Source organism: Pteropus medius, unplaced genomic scaffold (genome assembly GCF_902729225.1).
Source record: "Pteropus medius unplaced genomic scaffold, Ma_sr-lr_union100, whole genome shotgun sequence".
NCBI lineage: Eukaryota > Metazoa > Chordata > Mammalia > Chiroptera > Pteropodidae > Pteropus > Pteropus medius.
The window spans coordinates 21,135,989-21,140,757 of NW_024347791.1; the positions used below are offsets into that span (position 1 = coordinate 21,135,989).

The 4,769-nt window shown below is 30.2% G+C and overlaps 1 pseudogene; it reads right to left on the reverse strand.

Annotated features, from left to right (window-relative positions):
- Positions 1 to 3,851: 3,851 nt before the first annotated feature.
- On the reverse strand, positions 3,852 to 4,246 carry LOC120615119 (60S ribosomal protein L22-like; annotated as a pseudogene).
- Positions 4,247 to 4,769: the final 523 nt, after the last annotated feature.

Genomic DNA, 4,769 nt, shown 5'->3' on the forward strand with positions numbered 1-4,769 from the left:
TTCTTTAAAATATCAAAATTTTAAATTTAGATATTTTTCTTTTTTGTTACAGAATTTTCCACACTGCATTATAAATTGTTAAACATTAGTTTCTCCTACAGGATAGCTTCTCTTAGAATAGAGACACTAGGTCATCATCATATTCTTTCAAACTAAATTGTTCATATTGCATAGAACTACATATTTTTTAAAAAATACATGAATATGTAACACAGTCCAAGACAAACTATTAACAATGTTTTAAAGCTTATAAATATGAATGTTTGCAAAAAAATCAATAAACAAATGAATAGAAACAGTAAATGAAACATTCATCAGTTTAAAGTGTTACTTTTCATTATTGTCTCAAATAGAGTATTTAGTATTTGTTGCATATTATCCTAAAATTATAGTTCAGGTAACAAATGGACTTGCAACTAACGCCATCAACTGTACTATTTCTGTTAGGAAAAGGCTGTATAATTTCCCCCTGTATATAAAACAAGGGAACAGTGGAAATAGCATAGATAACACATTTATGCAAATTTTCACTATTGATATTAAAACAATAAAAAATTATGAATTCTCAAAGCTAAAATCTGCTTGCTTTTAAATCTAAAACCACTGGTTATGTATTTTTAAAGGACTATTTGCATCACAGCATATTGCATTACTCTGTAATTGAAACTATCATTAGTGGTGCTCTAATAGCTAAAGAAAAAAAAAGTCAAGAATTGTGGTCTGAGTTTCACATTCTACAACTTGTAATGCTAGAAAAAATTAAGATTTATTTTGTTATTTTCTACCACTATGCTCTACTTGACTGCACAAAATTTCATAAAGTTTTAAATCAGAGAGGTAGAAGACAGTAACCCGCTTTACCACTTTAGTAATTATAGATTGGTAGGTTGATAGCTACGGAGAAATTGAGGGAGTTAGATAAGTAGGTAAACAATATATAAATGTATAATAAACTTTTCCATTATGATTAATAAACACATTTCATAAAGCAATAATCACTTTTGAAATAGACATTAGTTATCTAATTTATTTATTTTTTAAAAATTTTAACTTAAAATATTTCTGTTCCAAATGCAAAACTATAATTTCAGCTATAATTAAAAATTCATGCATATATTCCAAAAGTGTACATCTTTAATGTTACAAACATTTTATGAAAAAAATAGTTTTATTTTAAGTCAAGTAGGAAAGAAGTAAAAGTAATAAATACAAATATTGTCACTTGTTACTAAGGTATTTTATCTAATATCTTTGCTTTAAAATAGTTTCTTAATTGCTTGCACTGATGTTAGATTATAGGAGTTTCACATATAACTCTTGTTTTAAATATATATTTCACACTATGACATGTTTGGATATAGATCACGATGTCAGAAAATAAGTCGTTATAATAGTCGAGGAGAAGTCCATAATATCGATGTCTACAGATTCAAGATTAAAATAAAAATATTCAATAAGTTAAATAAATTAAACTATTTAATTATTAAATAAACTAAATTAATTTAGATTCTACCATGTTTACTATTTACGTCAAAGCAAATGGTGGCATTTAAAAATGGAAAGTATTTTGTTTAGATAATAATTTAATTAAATATAAATACACAAATGAAGGTATTCATATTCATAGGAATAATTTATAGGGATGTAGGGATAATTCATAGGGATACTACATAGAGACAATTTATAAGTTTATATAAATAATTTATCATAAATATATATTTAAGAATATATTATTAAAGTTTTACAATATTATCTCAATGTAAGTTTTTATGTTTTAAATAAAAATGTGTCTAGCCACCTATCATCAAGTGTTGATCATCTGAGATAATAATTCAGATGTTATCTACTAAAAATACTCCATGTGTTGGAAGATTCAGAATATATGGAATAAATTAGCTATTTATTTAGCATCCCTAGGTCATCTTCTATCTTTGTAACACATATAAGTTCTTAAAATATTATAGTTGAAGAAAAAATACAGATTTAGAGATGTGGAAATATATACTTTAACACGTTTTTCCATTTGGGAGAGTTATAATTTTCACAGAGCAAAAAATAAGCCAAAGTTTATATAGCACTTGCAGAATCTCCCTGACAGTGAATATCCAGTTTGGCATCACATAAACCACCAAACATATGTGTGAACATCATGTCTTAATACCTCAAATCATGACAATTTTTTTTACAACTACAACTTTGCCTTAATTTCAAAACAGTATTATATACATCCTATCAACAAATCTAGTTTTCATTTTAACATTTAAAAAATGTATTTGTTTGTTTTGAGTGGCTTTTCAAATGTGAAAAAGACCAAGTTATAAAGGGAGGGATGGAAGAAAAAAAGGCATTTGAATTAATAGTTTAAAATGCATTCTTGTGTTTATAGTAAGTATACTTGCATTTATATATATTGATATATGTTCATATAAAAATTTAATATTGCTAAATACATGGATACTAGTCATTGATAAACTATGTATTCTTTATTGACTGTCAATTTCATCCTTGATACAGTTCAACAAGTTAAAAGTTTGGCCAAGAATAGAAAATAATTCATTTCTACCATAGCATTACTTTAAAAGATAAGCTATTTTAATAAATTTATGAATTGAGAAACATATCAAGACCTACCTGATGTCTTATTGTATATTTTTGAAATCTAGGATCTTATAAGACATTCAAGTTTTGTTTCCTCTCTTGAATGATCTACTTTTTGGACCAATATATCAAATGTGACTGCTCATTTCAGGAAACTCCTGTCATCTCCAAATCTTATAGGACTTGTGCACGAATGAACCTGGAGTTTTGCAAATGTATGACAGAGTTGTTTGTCTGAGTGATATCAGAGCGTGTCTAGCTGTGAAGACTGAAGAAAATATATGTATACCAGTGTCACTTAAAGAAAAGACTATCTTTTAAAAACTATTCATATATACTCACACAAAAAATCAAAGCTTGAATTGGTATACCATACTGGTTCAGTGCAAATTCTGGTGTCAGAACTTATGCTAAACATTAATTGTCTGTGCTTCGGTTTTCTCGTCTTTAAACTAAGAATGTGCAGTAAAATTTTTAGACAATACATTTAGACTAAATATGTTAATAAATGTCAAGTATCATGTTAGAATCATGTTTGGCACATGTGCTTACTTAACGTTACTTATGAAGATGATGATGCTTGTGGTGATGAAACCCACAATGACAATGACATCTTAGTTTGAGTACCCCACAGAGCAGACCCTAAGACAGGCTTGACTTCAGGTAGATTACTTGGAGGAAGGTGTTTCTGGAAAATATTACAATGGAATAGGGGAAAGTAAGACCTACAAAAAAGATAAGATGATAGAATATGTTATGAATGGCTTATTATTGATAGCAACTGGAGCTCAGTTGTGCTGGAGACTCTGTAAGAAGCCATGAGGAATATTTCTTAGAATTATCCCACTGGGGTGTGGAAATGAGAAGGGAAAGGAAGAAGGAAGAAGGTTGGGCATTTATTCACTGGCATTCCTGCTTCTAGATACTGTCTAGAGCAGCTGTAGTGAACAAAACAGGCCAAAAAGTTAAGAGGCAGAACATCAACATGGTCCTCCACAGGGTCTTCCACATCAGCTATGAAATCAGCACAGTGAGGACTTACGCAAATTCATGCAAAATTTAGACCACAACATAAAGGAAATGTTTTTCTAATAATTGTAGGTTTAGCAAAAATGAGGGGACATTTGCATATTCTAGGTATGAAGTTTATTATATATACGTGTTCATTTATAGAGAAGTTTTTCTTTTATTTTTTCTTTCTTTTTTTTTTCTTTTGGTTTCCCAATTTTATTCAAGAACTCATACAAATTATTGCAGATAAATGAGTTTTAATCCTCATCTTCCTCCTCTTCTTCATCCTGGTTAATCTAGAAGTAACATGATTTGTAACTCTTTTTGCTGTTAGCAACTCTGCGCAACCAATCATGTAGATTATTCTTCAAATATTTTTGGGTGAGATATTTCAAATATCTTTTGGAAAAAGGCAACTCAGAAGTCACAGTGATCTTGCTCATGCTCCTTTCGATGGTTACAAATCCTCCATCAAGATTCCTAGCTTTTCCATTCACCAGTTCTCTCCTGAAGAAACTGCTCAAAATTGGCAGCATCCATGATTCCATCTTCTACAGGATGAGTGCAGTCAAGGGTAAACTTCAGAACCTGCTTCTTTTTTTGCCCCCTTCACCACAAGCTTTTTCACAAGCTCCATGGTGGCAGCAGAGGCAAAAAGGGCTAGAGAGGTTTTTCTTAATGGAGATTGCCTATCCAATTTCTCCATTTTTGCTCAATATAGGACTACTATGAGATTAATTATTCAAATATCCTTATTTTCTTCATTATCTTGTGACTGCCTCATGCAAGAGAATTTTCCATGACAGAAAGTGCCCAAACACAGAATAAAAGGACTCTCTGAGAGCACTAAGAATTTCCTTATCTGAAGTTTTGCTTTCTGCCATATTAGTTTCCATCGGTCAAATGCAGTCCAAAAATATTAAATTAAAAAAAATTCCAGAATTAAACAATTTAAGAGTTTTAAATTGCATGACATTCTGAGTAGTGTGATGAAATCTCTCGCTGTCTTACTATGGATGTGAATCATCCCTTTGTCCACTGCCTCCATGCTGTTCATGCTCTCAACTCAGTCGCTTAGTAGCTGTATGGATTATCAGATTGACTACCACAGTATTACAGTGCTTGTGTTCAAGTAATCCTTATTTTACTTAATAAGGGCC